Source organism: Hyla sarda, chromosome 8 (genome assembly GCF_029499605.1).
Source record: "Hyla sarda isolate aHylSar1 chromosome 8, aHylSar1.hap1, whole genome shotgun sequence".
NCBI classification, from domain to species: domain Eukaryota; kingdom Metazoa; phylum Chordata; class Amphibia; order Anura; family Hylidae; genus Hyla; species Hyla sarda.
The window spans coordinates 115,774,227-115,790,370 of record NC_079196.1 but is presented as its reverse complement, the minus strand read 5'-3'; the positions used below and the strand labels follow the sequence as shown (position 1 = coordinate 115,790,370).

Genomic DNA, 16,144 nt, shown 5'->3' with positions numbered 1-16,144 from the left:
TCTGGGTGGGTGGCAGTCAGCCACCCATACATACATACAGCACAGGCTAAACCCACATCATCACTTAAAAAAAGGACAGGCGACCATTGCACTCTGATGGAGCATTTAGCAATGCAATCCATAGCCTGGCTTTTGCCTGAACCCCCATCACTCCTCCTCTTGCATATAAGACAATATTTCAGATCTGCATATGAAAACAACACGCCTACCTTTGTTGCACATAGCTGCCTGCCTGTCTCTAGTTACCCCACTGGCTGTAGCTGCGTCCCTTCCGACATGGAATAACACCAACTGTAACGATAAACTGAAAATTAACAGTATAAACCTGCATCATTTTGGACTCTGGTATTTGCTGAATCCGGGTGACCTGACAATCGATGGTGGTGCCGCTGGTGATTCTGGCCTTCTTGGAATCTGTTGGGCCTATGTGTTAGCTCACACATCACTTGGGTATCCATGGTAACTACCACAACATGGTCATCTGCAGTTTACATCTAGCCCGTGGCATTGAATGGCATTTTAAAAGTGCTAAGGGTCCTGGTGCAATAATCCTCCCATGAGGATCAGCCTCAACGGCTTTGTAGATTGCACTCATGTCAGCAACTCCATATACATTTTTTTTTCTTCATGCTTCTTTCTTCATCCTTTTTTCTTTCTGTCATTCAGACTTTCATTCATTCGATCTCTCTCACTCACTTGCTTTAACTCATTTGTTCTCACTCACTCACTCACTCACTCAATCACTCACTCACTCATTCACTCTCACTCACTCTCACTCTCTCACTCACTCGCTCACTAAGTCAGTCTCTCTCTCTCTCTCTCTTTTTCTTTTTATATATATTTTTTTCCGTCTTCTTCTTCTTCTTCTTCTTCTTCTTCTTCAGACCCTGTCATAGCACTAATGCCTTTCCAATACCACCAGCAGATGGAGACACTCCATTGCAACATTGGTTGTGAGTAGCAGTTTCTAAAAACAAATGCCTCATGGCGGATGTCACGATGCCGGCTGGCAGGTAGTGGATCCTCTGTGCCAGAGAGGGATTGGCGTGGACCGTGCTAGTGGACCGGTTCTAAGCCACTACTGGTTTTCACCAGAGCCCGCCGCAAAGCGGGATGGTCTTGCTGCGGCGGTAGTGACCAGGTCGTATCCACTAGCAACGGCTCACCTCTCTGGCTGCTGAAGATAGGCGCGGTACAAGGGAGTAGGCAAAAGCAAGGTCGGACGTAGCAGAAGGTCGGGGCAGGCAGCAAGGATCGTAGTCAGGGGCAACGGCAGAAGGTCTGGAAACACAGGCAAGGAACACACAAGGAACGCTTTCACTGGCACTAAGGCAACAAGATCCGGCAAGGGAGTGCAGGGGAAGTGAGGTGATATAGGGAAGTGCACAGGTGAACACACTAATTGGAACCACTGCGCCAATCAGCGGCGCAGTGGCCCTTTAAATCGCAGAGACCCGGCGCGCGCGCGCCCTAGGGAGCGGGGCCGCGCGCGCCGGGACAGAACAGACGGAGAGCGAGTCAGGTAGGGGAGCCGGGGTGCGCATCGCGAGCGGGCGCTACCCGCATCGCGAATCGCATCCCGGCTGGCAGCGGAATCGCAGCGCCCCGGGTCAGAGGACGTGACCGGAGCGCTGCCGCGGGGAGAGAGAAGCGAGCGCTCCGGGGAGGAGCGGGGACCCGGAGCGCTCGGCGTAACAGTACCCCCCCCCTTGGGTCTCCCCCTCTTCTTAGAGCCTGAGAACCTGAGGAGCAGACTTTTGTCTAGGATGTTGTCCTCAGGTTCCCAGGATCTCTCTTCAGGACCACAACCCTCCCAGTCCACTAAAAAAAAATTTTTCCCTCTGACCTTTTTGGCAGCTAAAATTTCTTTGACCGAGAAGATGTCCGAGGAGCCGGAAACAGGAGTGGGAGGAACAGATTTGGGAGAAAAACGGTTGAGGATGAGTGGTTTGAGAAGAGAGACGTGAAAGGCATTAGGGATACGAAGAGAGGGAGGAAGAAGAAGTTTATAAGAGACAGGATTAATTTGACACAAAATTTTGAAAGGACCAAGATAGCGTGGTCCCAACTTGTAGCTAGGGACACGGAAGCGGACATATTTAGCGGAGAGCCATACCTTGTCTCCAGGGGAAAAAACGGGGGGAGCTCTTCTTTTCTTATCCGCGAACTTCTTCATGCGTGATGAAGCCTGTAAGAGAGAATTTTGGGTCTCTCTCCATATGATGGAAAGGTCACGAGAAATTTCATCCACAGCGGGCAGACCAGAGGGCAAGGGAGTAGGGAGGGGGGGAAGAGGGTGACGGCCGTACACCATGAAAAATGGGGATTTGGAGGAAGACTCAGAGACCCTGAAGTTATACGAGAATTCGGCCCATGGGAGGAGATCTGCCCAGTCATCCTGGCGGGAGGAAACAAAATGTCGCAAATAATTACCCAAGATCTGGTTAATCCTTTCTACTTGTCCATTGGACTGGGGATGATATGCAGAAGAAAAATTTAATTTAATCTTGAGTTGTTTACAGAGAGCCCTCCAGAATTTAGACACGAATTGGACGCCTCTATCCGAGACAATCTGCGTAGGCAACCCGTGAAGACGAAAAATGTGTACAAAAAATTGTTTAGCCAACTGAGGAGCAGAAGGAAGACCAGGAAGAGGGATGAAATGTGCCATTTTGGAGAATCGATCAACGACCACCCAAATAACAGTGTTGCCACGGGAAGGGGGTAAATCAGTAATAAAATCCATACCAATCAGAGACCAAGGCTGTTCGGGGACAGGCAGAGGATGAAGAAAACCAGCGGGCTTCTGGCGAGGAGTCTTATCCCGGGCACAGATAGTGCAGGCTCGCACAAAGTCCACAACATCCGTCTCCAGAGTCGGCCACCAATAGAAGCGGGAGATGAGTTGCACAGATTTCTTGATACCCGCATGACCTGCGAGATGGGAGGAGTGACCCCATTTGAGGATTCCGAGGCGTTGGCGAGGAGAAACAAAGGTCTTTCCTGGAGGAGTCTGCCTGATGGAGGCAGGAGAAGTGGAGATCAGGCAGTCAGGTGGAATGATGTGTTGCGGAGAGAGTTCAACTTCTGAGGCATCCGAGGAACGAGAGAGAGCATCGGCCCTAATGTTCTTATCGGCAGGACGAAAGTGAATCTCAAAATTAAATCGGGCAAAGAACAGAGACCACCGGGCCTGGCGAGGATTCAGCCGTTGGGCAGACTGGAGGTAGGAGAGGTTCTTGTGGTCGGTGTAGATAATAACAGGAGAACTTGATCCCTCCAGCAGATGCCTCCATTCCTCAAGTGCTAATTTAATGGCTAGAAGCTCTCGATCCCCGATGGAGTAGTTCCTCTCCGCTGGAGAGAAGGTCCTAGAGAAAAAACCACAAGTGACAACATGCCCGGAAGAATTTTTTTGTAGAAGAACAGCTCCAGCTCCCACTGAGGAGGCATCAACCTCCAATAGGAAGGGTTTGGAAGGGTCAGGTCTGGAGAGGACGGGAGCCGAAGAAAAGGCAGACTTGAGTCGTTTAAAGGCGTCTTCTGCTTGAGGAGGCCAGGACTTGGGATCAGCATTTTTTTTGGTTAAAGCCACGATAGGAGCCACAATGGTAGAAAAATGTGGAATAAATTGCCTGTAATAATTGGCGAACCCCAAAAAGCGTTGGATAGCACGGAGTCCGGAGGGGCGTGGCCAATCTAAGACGGCAGAGAGTTTGTCTGGATCCATCTGTAGTCCCTGGCCAGAGACCAAATATCCTAGAAAAGGAAGAGATTGGCATTCAAACAGACATTTCTCAATTTTGGCATAGAGTTGGTTGTCACGAAGTCTCTGAAGAACCATACGGACATGCTGGCGGTGTTCTTCTAGATTGGCAGAAAAAATTAGGATATCGTCCAGATATACAACAACACAGGAGTATAACAGATCACGAAAAATTTCATTGACAAAGTCTTGGAAGACGGCAGGGGCGTTGCACAGTCCAAAGGGCATGACCAGATACTCAAAGTGTCCATCTCTGGTGTTAAATGCCGTTTTCCACTCGTCCCCCTCTCTGATGCGGATGAGGTTATAGGCGCCTCTTAAGTCCAATTTAGTGAAGATGTGGGCACCTTGGAGGCGATCAAAGAGTTCAGAGATGAGTGGTAAGGGGTAGCGGTTCTTAACCGTGATTTTATTAAGACCGCGGTAGTCAATGCAAGGACGTAGGGAGCCATCTTTTTTGGACACAAAGAAAAATCCGGCTCCGGCAGGAGAGGAGGATTTACGGATAAAGCCCTTTTTTAGATTCTCCTGGACGTATTCGGACATGGCAAGAGTCTCTGGGGCAGAGAGAGGATAAATTCTGCCCCGGGGTGGAGTAGTGCCCGGGAGGAGGTCGATAGGGCAATCATAAGGCCTGTGAGGAGGTAGAGTCTCAGCTTGTTTTTTGCAGAAAACATCCGCGAAGTCCATATAGGCCTTAGGGAGACCGGTTACTGGAGGAACCACAGAGTTACGGCAAGGGTTACTGGGAACCGGTTTTAGACAGTTCTTGGAACAAGAGGACCCCCAACTCTTGATCTCCCCAGTGGACCAATCCAGGGTAGGGGAATGAAGTTGAAGCCAGGGAAGTCCAAGGAGAATTTCCGAGGTGCAATTGGGGAGGACCAAAAGTTCAATCCTCTCATGATGAGATCCGATGCTCATAAGAAGGGGCTCCGTGCGGAAACGTATGGTACAGTCCAATCTTTCATTATTTACACAATTGATGTAGAGGGGTCTGGCGAGACTGGTCACCGGGATGTTGAACCTGTTGACGAGAGAGGCCAAAATAAAATTTCCTGCAGATCCAGAGTCCAAGAAGGCCACTGTAGAGAAGGAGAAGGCAGAGGCAGACATCCGCACAGGCACAGTGAGACGTGGAGAAGCAGAGTAGACATCAAGGACTGTCTCACCTTTGTGCGGAGTCAGCGTACGTCTTTCCAGGCGGGGAGGACGGATAGGACAATCTCTCAGGAAGTGTTCGGTACTAGCACAGTACAGGCAGAGGTTCTCCATACGGCGTCGTGTCCTCTCTTGAGGTGTCAGGCGAGACCGGTCGACCTGCATAGCCTCCACGGCGGGAGGCACAGGAACAGATTGCAGGGGACCAGAGGAGAGAGGAGCCGAGGAGAAGAAACGCCTCGTGCGAACAGAGTCCATATCTTGGCGGAGTTCCTGACGCCTTTCGGAAAAACGCATGTCAATGCGAGTGGCTAGGTGAATAAGTTCATGTAGATTAGCAGGAATTTCTCGTGCGGCCAGAACATCTTTAATGTTGCTGGATAGGCCTTTTTTGAAGGTCGCGCAGAGGGCCTCATTATTCCAGGACAATTCTGAAGCAAGAGTACGGAATTGTACGGCATACTCGCCAACGGAAGAATTACCCTGGACCAGGTTCAACAGGGCAGTCTCAGCAGAAGAGGCTCGGGCAGGTTCCTCAAAGACACTTCGGATTTCCGAGAAGAAGGAGTGTACAGAGGCAGTGACGGGGTCATTGCGGTCCCAGAGCGGTGTGGCCCATGACAGGGCTTTTCCGGACAGAAGGCTGACTACGAAAGCCACCTTAGACCTTTCAGTGGGAAACAGGTCCGACATCATCTCCAGATGCAGGGAACATTGGGAAAGAAAGCCACGGCAAAACTTAGAGTCCCCATCAAATTTATCCGGCAAGGATAAGCGTATCCCAGGAGCGGCCACTCGCTGCGGAGGAGGTGCAGGAGCTGGCGGAGGAGATGACTGCTGAAGCTGTGGTAGTAACTGTTGTAGCATAACGGTCAGTTGAGACAGCTGTTGGCCTTGTTGCGCTATCTGTTGTGACTGCTGGGCGACCACCGTGGTGAGGTCAGCGACAACTGGCAGAGGAACTTCAGCGGGATCCATGGCCGGATCTACTGTCACGATGCCGGCTGGCAGGTAGTGGATCCTCTGTGCCAGAGAGGGATTGGCGTGGACCGTGCTAGTGGACCGGTTCTAAGCCACTACTGGTTTTCACCAGAGCCCGCCGCAAAGCGGGATGGTCTTGCTGCGGCGGTAGTGACCAGGTCGTATCCACTAGCAACGGCTCACCTCTCTGGCTGCTGAAGATAGGCGCGGTACAAGGGAGTAGGCAAAAGCAAGGTCGGACGTAGCAGAAGGTCGGGGCAGGCAGCAAGGATCGTAGTCAGGGGCAACGGCAGAAGGTCTGGAAACAAAGGCAAGGAACACACAAGGAACGCTTTCACTGGCACTAAGGCAACAAGATCCGGCAAGGGAGAGCAGGGGAAGTGAGGTGATATAGGGAAGTGCACAGGTGAACACACTAATTGGAACCACTGCGCCAATCAGCGGCGCAGTGGCCCTTTAAATCGCAGAGACCCGGCGCGCGCGCGCCCTAGGGAGCGGGGCCGCGCGCGCCGGGACAGAACAGACGGAGAGCGAGTCAGGTAGGGGAGCCGGGGTGCGCATCGCGAGCGGGCGCTACCCGCATCGCGAATCGCATCCCGGCTGGCAGCGGAATCGCAGCGCCCCGGGTCAGAGGACGTGACCGGAGCGCTGCCGCGGGGAGAGAGAAGCGAGCGCTCCGGGGAGGAGCGGGGACCCGGAGCGCTCGGCGTAACAGCGGATTTCCCATCCATCAATGGATGGTAAATTTTGTTTTTATCATTCACTGACCACAGAAACCAATGCATGGTCAAGCAACAGCAATGACACACCCTTGTGTATAGGCATGAGACCCTCATGTCATTTAACAGGATTCAGCACCACCCACAAGACAGCTACCTGTCATGTCATGTCAAACCTGCACAGGTGTGCTAGATTATTATTATTTAGTTTTATTTTATTTTTTTACACCAATCAGTGTGCAAACATGGTCATTAAAACGCTAAATGAATAGACGTTCATAAACCAGTCAGTGCAACTCATCATTTTGGTCTCCAATTCTCAAACTCAAATTCTCACCCACGGAGGATTAAATGAGAATCTTTCTTGTTTAACACTGGAATGGGGTGGTGCACTGTTCACTACCCGAAGATACTGCCACATCGGGTCAATGCATAGGGCGACAGAAGCAAGCTTCCAAATCAGCTCCCTTTCTCAAAAATCCATTTAATTTATGGTCCCCAGATAGGGAACGTATGTATCAGTATGTGCTCACAAGTCACCCAAGTGCAAGTATTCACACAAAAAAAAACGTGCCTCAGGATGCGATCTGTCGCAAGATCCTTTCTTTTTTTACACTTGATCTAAGCCAAAAGGCCTAGAGGGGATAACCGGGAAAGGGGTGGACCCAACCATGTCCCCTTCATGAGCACTCACATTACTCATAGGAATGGAAGGAAGGCTGGCAGCCAACCAGCCTCCCATACACTTTCTGGGTGGGTGGCAGTCAGCCACCCATACATACATACAGCACAGGCTAAACCCACATCATCACTTAAAAAAAGGACAGGCGACCATTGCACTCTGATGGAGCATTTAGCAATGCAATCCATAGCCTGGCTTTTGCCTGAACCCCCATCACTCCTCCTCTTGCATATAAGACAATATTTCAGATCTGCATATGAAAACAACACGCCTACCTTTGTTGCACATAGCTGCCTGCCTGTCTCTAGTTACCCCACTGGCTGTAGCTGCGTCCCTTCCGACATGGAATAACACCAACTGTAACGATAAACTGAAAATTAACAGTATAAACCTGCATCATTTTGGACTCTGGTATTTGCTGAATCCGGGTGACCTGACAATCGATGGTGGTGCCGCTGGTGATTCTGGCCTTCTTGGAATCTGTTGGGCCTATGTGTTAGCTCACACATCACTTGGGTATCCATGGTAACTACCACAACATGGTCATCTGCAGTTTACATCTAGCCCGTGGCATTGAATGGCATTTTAAAAGTGCTAAGGGTCCTGGTGCAATAATCCTCCCATGAGGATCAGCCTCAACGGCTTTGTAGATTGCACTCATGTCAGCAACTCCATATACATTTTTTTTTCTTCATGCTTCTTTCTTCATCCTTTTTTCTTTCTGTCATTCAGACTTTCATTCATTCGATCTCTCTCACTCACTTGCTTTAACTCATTTGTTCTCACTCACTCACTCACTCACTCAATCACTCACTCACTCATTCACTCTCACTCACTCTCACTCTCTCACTCACTCGCTCACTAAGTCAGTCTCTCTCTCTCTTTTTCTTTTTATATATATTTTTTTCCGTCTTCTTCTTCTTCTTCTTCTTCTTCTTCTTCTTCTTCTTCTTCTTCTTCAGACCCTGTCATAGCACTAATGCCTTTCCAATACCACCAGCAGATGGAGACACTCCATTGCAACATTGGTTGTGAGCAGCAGTTTCTAAAAACAAATGCCTCATGGCGGATTTCCCATCCATCAATGGATGGTAAATTTTGTTTTTATCATTCACTGACCACAGAAACCAATGCATGGTCAAGCAACAGCAATGACACACCCTTGTGTATAGGCATGAGACCCTCATGTCATTTAACAGGATTCAGCACCACCCACAAGACAGCTACCTGTCATGTCATGTCAAACCTGCACAGGTGTGCTAGATTATTATTATTTAGTTTTATTTTATTTTTTTACACCAATCAGTGTGCAAACATGGTCATTAAAACGCTAAATGAATAGACGTTCATAAACCAGTCAGTGCAACTCATCATTTTGGTCTCCAATTCTCAAACTCAAATTCTCACCCACGGAGGATTAAATGAGAATCTTTCTTGTTTAACACTGGAATGGGGTGGTGCACTGTTCACTACCCGAAGATACTGCCACATCGGGTCAATGCATAGGGCGACAGAAGCAAGCTTCCAAATCAGCTCCCTTTCTCAAAAATCCATTTAATTTATGGTCCCCAGATAGGGAACGTATGTATCAGTATGTGCTCACAAGTCACCCAAGTGCAAGTATTCACACAAAACAAAACGTGCCTCAGGATGCGATCTGTCGCAAGATCCTTTCTTTTTTTACACTTGATCTAAGCCAAAAGGCCTAGAGGGGATAACCGGGAAAGGGGTGGACCCAACCATGTCCCCTTCATGAGCACTCACATTACTCATAGGAATGGAAGGAAGGCTGGCAGCCAACCAGCCTCCCATACACTTTCTGGGTGGGTGGCAGTCAGCCACCCATACATACATACAGCACAGGCTAAACCCACATCATCACTTAAAAAAAGGACAGGCGACCATTGCACTCTGATGGAGCATTTAGCAATGCAATCCATAGCCTGGCTTTTGCCTGAACCCCCATCACTCCTCCTCTTGCATATAAGACAATATTTCAGATCTGCATATGAAAACAACACGCCTACCTTTGTTGCACATAGCTGCCTGCCTGTCTCTAGTTACCCCACTGGCTGTAGCTGCGTCCCTTCCGACATGGAATAACACCAACTGTAACGATAAACTGAAAATTAACAGTATAAACCTGCATCATTTTGGACTCTGGTATTTGCTGAATCCGGGTGACCTGACAATCGATGGTGGTGCCGCTGGTGATTCTGGCCTTCTTGGAATCTGTTGGGCCTATGTGTTAGCTCACACATCACTTGGGTATCCATGGTAACTACCACAACATGGTCATCTGCAGTTTACATCTAGCCCGTGGCATTGAATGGCATTTTAAAAGTGCTAAGGGTCCTGGTGCAATAATCCTCCCATGAGGATCAGCCTCAACGGCTTTGTAGATTGCACTCATGTCAGCAACTCCATATACATTTTTTTTTCTTCATGCTTCTTTCTTCATCCTTTTTTCTTTCTGTCATTCAGACTTTCATTCATTCGATCTCTCTCACTCACTTGCTTTAACTCATTTGTTCTCACTCACTCACTCACTCACTCACTCAATCACTCACTCACTAATTCACTCTCACTCACTCTCACTCTCTCACTCACTCGCTCACTAAGTCAGTCTCTCTCTCTCTCTCTTTTTCTTTTTATATATATTTTTTTCCGTCTTCTTCTTCTTCTTCTTCTTCTTCTTCTTCTTCTTCTTCTTCTTCTTCAGACCCTGTCATAGCACTAATGCCTTTCCAATACCACCAGCAGATGGAGACACTCCATTGCAACATTGGTTGTGAGCAGCAGTTTCTAAAAACAAATGCCTCATGGCGGATTTCCCATCCATCAATGGATGGTAAATTTTGTTTTTATCATTCACTGACCACAGAAACCAATGCATGGTCAAGCAACAGCAATGACACACCCTTGTGTATAGGCATGAGACCCTCATGTCATTTAACAGGATTCAGCACCACCCACAAGACAGCTACCTGTCATGTCATGTCAAACCTGCACAGGTGTGCTAGATTATTATTATTTAGTTTTATTTTATTTTTTTACACCAATCAGTGTGCAAACATGGTCATTAAAACGCTAAATGAATAGACGTTCATAAACCAGTCAGTGCAACTCATCATTTTGGTCTCCAATTCTCAAACTCAAATTCTCACCCACGGAGGATTAAATGAGAATCTTTCTTGTTTAACACTGGAATGGGGTGGTGCACTGTTCACTACCCGAAGATACTGCCACATCGGGTCAATGCATAGGGCGACAGAAGCAAGCTTCCAAATCAGCTCCCTTTCTCAAAAATCCATTTAATTTATGGTCCCCAGATAGGGAACGTATGTATCAGTATGTGCTCACAAGTCACCCAAGTGCAAGTATTCACACAAAAAAAAACGTGCCTCAGGATGCGATCTGTCGCAAGATCCTTTCTTTTTTTACACTTGATCTAAGCCAAAAGGCCTAGAGGGGATAACCGGGAAAGGGGTGGACCCAACCATGTCCCCTTCATGAGCACTCACATTACTCATAGGAATGGAAGGAAGGCTGGCAGCCAACCAGCCTCCCATACACTTTCTGGGTGGGTGGCAGTCAGCCACCCATACATACATACAGCACAGGCTAAACCCACATCATCACTTAAAAAAAGGACAGGCGACCATTGCACTCTGATGGAGCATTTAGCAATGCAATCCATAGCCTGGCTTTTGCCTGAACCCCCATCACTCCTCCTCTTGCATATAAGACAATATTTCAGATCTGCATATGAAAACAACACGCCTACCTTTGTTGCACATAGCTGCCTGCCTGTCTCTAGTTACCCCACTGGCTGTAGCTGCGTCCCTTCCGACATGGAATAACACCAACTGTAACGATAAACTGAAAATTAACAGTATAAACCTGCATCATTTTGGACTCTGGTATTTGCTGAATCCGGGTGACCTGACAATCGATGGTGGTGCCGCTGGTGATTCTGGCCTTCTTGGAATCTGTTGGGCCTATGTGTTAGCTCACACATCACTTGGGTATCCATGGTAACTACCACAACATGGTCATCTGCAGTTTACATCTAGCCCGTGGCATTGAATGGCATTTTAAAAGTGCTAAGGGTCCTGGTGCAATAATCCTCCCATGAGGATCAGCCTCAACGGCTTTGTAGATTGCACTCATGTCAGCAACTCCATATACATTTTTTTTTCTTCATGCTTCTTTTTTCATCCTTTTTTCTTTCTGTCATTCAGACTTTCATTCATTCGATCTCTCTCACTCACTTGCTTTAACTCATTTGTTCTCACTCACTCACTCACTCACTCAATCACTCACTCACTCATTCACTCTCACTCACTCTCACTCTCTCACTCACTCGCTCACTAAGTCAGTCTCTCTCTCTCTCTCTCTCTTTTTCTTTTTATATATATTTTTTTCCGTCTTCTTCTTCTTCTTCTTCTTCTTCTTCTTCTTCTTCTTCAGACCGTCATAGCACTAATGCCTTTCCAATACCACCAGCAGATGGAGACACTCCATTGCAACATTGGTTGTGAGCAGCAGTTTCTAAAAACAAATGCCTCATGGCGGATTTCCCATCCATCAATGGATGGTAAATTTTGTTTTTATCATTCACTGACCACAGAAACCAATGCATGGTCAAGCAACAGCAATGACACACCCTTGTGTATAGGCATGAGACCCTCATGTCATTTAACAGGATTCAGCACCACCCACAAGACAGCTACCTGTCATGTCATGTCAAACCTGCACAGGTGTGCTAGATTATTATTATTTAGTTTTATTTAATTTTTTTACACCAATCAGTGTGCAAACATGGTCATTAAAACGCTAAATGAATAGACGTTCATAAACCAGTCAGTGCAACTCATCATTTTGGTCTCCAATTCTCAAACTCAAATTCTCACCCACGGAGGATTAAATGAGAATCTTTCTTGTTTAACACTGGAATGGGGTGGTGCACTGTTCACTACCCGAAGATACTGCCACATCGGGTCAATGCATAGGGCGACAGAAGCAAGCTTCCAAATCAGCTCCCTTTCTCAAAAATCCATTTAATTTATGGTCCCCAGATAGGGAACGTATGTATCAGTATGTGCTCACAAGTCACCCAAGTGCAAGTATTCACACAAAAAAAAACGTGCCTCAGGATGCGATCTGTCGCAAGATCCTTTCTTTTTTTACACTTGATCTAAGCCAAAAGGCCTAGAGGGGATAACCGGGAAAGGGGTGGACCCAACCATGTCCCCTTCATGAGCACTCACATTACTCATAGGAATGGAAGGAAGGCTGGCAGCCAACCAGCCTCCCATACACTTTCTGGGTGGGTGGCAGTCAGCCACCCATACATACATACAGCACAGGCTAAACCCACATCATCACTTAAAAAAAGGACAGGCGACCATTGCACTCTGATGGAGCATTTAGCAATGCAATCCATAGCCTGGCTTTTGCCTGAACCCCCATCACTCCTCCTCTTGCATATAAGACAATATTTCAGATCTGCATATGAAAACAACACGCCTACCTTTGTTGCACATAGCTGCCTGCCTGTCTCTAGTTACCCCACTGGCTGTAGCTGCGTCCCTTCCGACATGGAATAACACCAACTGTAACGATAAACTGAAAATTAACAGTATAAACCTGCATCATTTTGGACTCTGGTATTTGCTGAATCCGGGTGACCTGACAATCGATGGTGGTGCCGCTGGTGATTCTGGCCTTCTTGGAATCTGTTGGGCCTATGTGTTAGCTCACACATCACTTGGGTATCCATGGTAACTACCACAACATGGTCATCTGCAGTTTACATCTAGCCCGTGGCATTGAATGGCATTTTAAAAGTGCTAAGGGTCCTGGTGCAATAATCCTCCCATGAGGATCAGCCTCAACGGCTTTGTAGATTGCACTCATGTCAGCAACTCCATATACATTTTTTTTTCTTCATGCTTCTTTCTTCATCCTTTTTTCTTTCTGTCATTCAGACTTTCATTCATTCGATCTCTCTCACTCACTTGCTTTAACTCATTTGTTCTCACTCACTCACTCACTCACTCACTCAATCACTCACTCACTCATTCACTCTCACTCACTCTCACTCTCTCACTCACTCGCTCACTAAGTCAGTCTCTCTCTCTCTCTCTCTTTTTCTTTTTATATATATTTTTTTCCGTCTTCTTCTTCTTCTTCTTCTTCTTCTTCTTCAGACCCTGTCATAGCACTAATGCCTTTCCAATACCACCAGCAGATGGAGACACTCCATTGCAACATTGGTTGTGAGCAGCAGTTTCTAAAAACAAATGCCTCATGGCGGATTTCCCATCCATCAATGGATGGTAAATTTTGTTTTTATCATTCACTGACCACAGAAACCAATGCATGGTCAAGCAACAGCAATGACACACCCTTGTGTATAGGCATGAGACCCTCATGTCATTTAACAGGATTCAGCACCACCCACAAGACAGCTACCTGTCATGTCATGTCAAACCTGCACAGGTGTGCTAGATTATTATTATTTAGTTTTATTTTATTTTTTTACACCAATCAGTGTGCAAACATGGTCATTAAAACGCTAAATGAATAGACGTTCATAAACCAGTCAGTGCAACTCATCATTTTGGTCTCCAATTCTCAAACTCAAATTCTCACCCACGGAGGATTAAATGAGAATCTTTCTTGTTTAACACTGGAATGGGGTGGTGCACTGTTCACTACCCGAAGATACTGCCACATCGGGTCAATGCATAGGGCGACAGAAGCAAGCTTCCAAATCAGCTCCCTTTCTCAAAAATCCATTTAATTTATGGTCCCCAGATAGGGAACGTATGTATCAGTATGTGCTCACAAGTCACCCAAGTGCAAGTATTCACACAAAAAAAAACGTGCCTCAGGATGCGATCTGTCGCAAGATCCTTTCTTTTTTTACACTTGATCTAAGCCAAAAGGCCTAGAGGGGATAACCGGGAAAGGGGTGGACCCAACCATGTCCCCTTCATGAGCACTCACATTACTCATAGGAATGGAAGGAAGGCTGGCAGCCAACCAGCCTCCCATACACTTTCTGGGTGGGTGGCAGTCAGCCACCCATACATACATACAGCACAGGCTAAACCCACATCATCACTTAAAAAAAGGACAGGCGACCATTGCACTCTGATGGAGCATTTAGCAATGCAATCCATAGCCTGGCTTTTGCCTGAACCCCCATCACTCCTCCTCTTGCATATAAGACAATATTTCAGATCTGCATATGAAAACAACACGCCTACCTTTGTTGCACATAGCTGCCTGCCTGTCTCTAGTTACCCCACTGGCTGTAGCTGCGTCCCTTCCGACATGGAATAACACCAACTGTAACGATAAACTGAAAATTAACAGTATAAACCTGCATCATTTTGGACTCTGGTATTTGCTGAATCCGGGTGACCTGACAATCGATGGTGGTGCCGCTGGTGATTCTGGCCTTCTTGGAATCTGTTGGGCCTATGTGTTAGCTCACACATCACTTGGGTATCCATGGTAACTACCACAACATGGTCATCTGCAGTTTACATCTAGCCCGTGGCATTGAATGGCATTTTAAAAGTGCTAAGGGTCCTGGTGCAATAATCCTCCCATGAGGATCAGCCTCAACGGCTTTGTAGATTGCACTCATGTCAGCAACTCCATATACATTTTTTTTTCTTCATGCTTCTTTCTTCATCCTTTTTTCTTTCTGTCATTCAGACTTTCATTCATTCGATCTCTCTCACTCACTTGCTTTAACTCATTTGTTCTCACTCACTCACTCACTCAATCACTCACTCACTCATTCACTCTCACTCACTCTCACTCTCTCACTCACTCGCTCACTAAGTCAGTCTCTCTCTCTCTCTCTCTTTTTCTTTTTATATATATTTTTTTCCGTCTTCTTCTTCTTCTTCTTCTTCTTCTTCTTCTTCAGACCCTGTCATAGCACTAATGCCTTTCCAATACCACCAGCAGATGGAGACACTCCATTGCAACATTGGTTGTGAGCAGCAGTTTCTAAAAACAAATGCCTCATGGCGGATTTCCCATCCATCAATGGATGGTAAATTTTGTTTTTATCATTCACTGACCACAGAAACCAATGCATGGTCAAGCAACAGCAATGACACACCCTTGTGTATAGGCATGAGACCCTCATGTCATTTAACAGGATTCAGCACCACCCACAAGACAGCTACCTGTCATGTCATGTCAAACCTGCACAGGTGTGCTAGATTATTATTATTTAGTTTTATTTTATTTTTTTACACCAATCAGTGTGCAAACATGGTCATTAAAACGCTAAATGAATAGACGTTCATAAACCAGTCAGTGCAACTCATCATTTTGGTCTCCAATTCTCAAACTCAAATTCTCACCCACGGAGGATTAAATGAGAATCTTTCTTGTTTAACACTGGAATGGGGTGGTGCACTGTTCACTACCCGAAGATACTGCCACATCGGGTCAATGCATAGGGCGACAGAAGCAAGCTTCCAAATCAGCTCCCTTTCTCAAAAATCCATTTAATTTATGGTCCCCAGATAGGGAACGTATGTATCAGTATGTGCTCACAAGTCACCCAAGTGCAAGTATTCGCACAAAAAAAAAACGTGCCTCAGGATGCGATCTGTCGCAAGATCCTTTCTTTTTTTACACTTGATCTAAGCCAAAAGGCCTAGAGGGGATAACCGGGAAAGGGGTGGACCCAACCATGTCCCCTTCATGAGCACTCACATTACTCATAGGAATGGAAGGAAGGCTGGCAGCCAACCAGCCTCCCATACACTTTCTGGGTGGGTGGCAGTCAGCCAC

At 46.9% G+C, this 16,144-nt stretch overlaps 6 pseudogenes; all 6 read right to left on the bottom strand.

Moving 5' to 3' along the window:
* Positions 1 to 7,009: 7,009 nt before the first annotated feature.
* On the bottom strand, positions 7,010 to 7,273 carry LOC130286860 (U2 spliceosomal RNA; annotated as a pseudogene).
* Positions 7,274 to 8,761: 1,488 nt separating this feature from the next.
* On the bottom strand, positions 8,762 to 9,025 carry LOC130287733 (U2 spliceosomal RNA; annotated as a pseudogene).
* A 1,496-nt stretch (positions 9,026 to 10,521) lies between these two features.
* LOC130286859 (U2 spliceosomal RNA) lies at positions 10,522 to 10,785 on the bottom strand (annotated as a pseudogene).
* A 1,485-nt stretch (positions 10,786 to 12,270) lies between these two features.
* On the bottom strand, positions 12,271 to 12,534 carry LOC130286858 (U2 spliceosomal RNA; annotated as a pseudogene).
* A 1,480-nt stretch (positions 12,535 to 14,014) lies between these two features.
* On the bottom strand, positions 14,015 to 14,278 carry LOC130286857 (U2 spliceosomal RNA; annotated as a pseudogene).
* A 1,475-nt stretch (positions 14,279 to 15,753) lies between these two features.
* On the bottom strand, positions 15,754 to 16,018 carry LOC130287800 (U2 spliceosomal RNA; annotated as a pseudogene).
* Positions 16,019 to 16,144: the final 126 nt, after the last annotated feature.